Source organism: Geospiza fortis, unplaced genomic scaffold (genome assembly GCF_000277835.1).
Source record: "Geospiza fortis unplaced genomic scaffold, GeoFor_1.0 C13352099, whole genome shotgun sequence".
NCBI classification, from domain to species: Eukaryota; Metazoa; Chordata; class Aves; order Passeriformes; family Thraupidae; genus Geospiza; species Geospiza fortis.
Genome location: NW_005063562.1, coordinates 1 through 909, shown reverse-complemented (window position 1 = coordinate 909; position 909 = coordinate 1). Strand labels below are relative to the sequence as shown.

At 35.6% G+C, this 909-nt stretch overlaps 1 long non-coding RNA gene across 1 annotated transcript; it reads right to left on the bottom strand.

Moving 5' to 3' along the window:
• Nucleotides 1–27: 27 nt before the first annotated feature.
• On the bottom strand, nt 28–833 carry LOC115949456. The gene is made up of 2 exons (XR_004082902.1): nt 718–833; nt 28–199 (listed from the first exon to the last, which is right to left on the bottom strand). It is a non-coding gene; the product is annotated as an uncharacterized LOC115949456 (long non-coding RNA).
• Nucleotides 834–909: the final 76 nt, after the last annotated feature.

The window sequence follows — 909 nt, the reverse complement described above, 5'->3', positions numbered from 1 at the left end:
TCTATAAAAACAGTCTTTAATAACTGCTTGCTCAACATCTTTCAAAAACTTTATACAGGTCAGGCAGGTTGGCAAGCTGCAAAATGTTGCCATCTTCTGCAAAGTGTTTAGGAGGTAAAAGATGAGTCCTAAAAGCTTTGTAAAGCACATGTTCCACAGTCCATTTCCATGTTGTTGAACCAGACTCAGATTCTTCACTCTGAAATACAGGTAAACAAGGACAAACAAAATGAGGTTCTGTTTAACTAGAGGAGAGCGTACCTTTATTATGTAAGACTACAGCAATTGTGAAATTCTGCTGGTATTAGAAAAGTCCATTCTATACAGTCAATTCTAAGTTCTGTAAAGTCACTTGCAGAATGGGTGAGCTTAACTAATCAATTAGGCGGATATTTAGACACAATCAGGTTGTACTTGTAATTTATATGCATCCTTCTTCTTCTTTAGGAATACAGCATAAAAAATACATTTCCAACTCAGAGGCCAAGGAGGTTTGTAATAATATTAAGTACACTGCAATGCCCAAAGTTAAAAGGTTCCCTCAATACCTAAAATACTTCAGAAAATTTAAGCCACATTCTTTCAGAATCTTGCCACACTGCTACTTGATTCAGTACCCTGAAAGAGCTGGAATTAGAAGTCTACATCTGAAAGAGCAGAAGTTTTCTGTATGTTGTTAGTTGTCTGCTCACAGAACTAGTTACAGTATTCTAGTACCTGAGAGTTTGTTGGGTTGGATTCCTCTATTATATACTGCTTTCTGATGGAGTAGAACATGGCTAGTTCTTTACTCAGGCTTTCAAAACACTCCTTTTCTTCATCCCAGTTTACCTGTTACAATAAAAAAAAGTCATTTTATAGAATCTGGGTAGCAGTCAGAAACTTAATATGGAAAATTATATAATATAG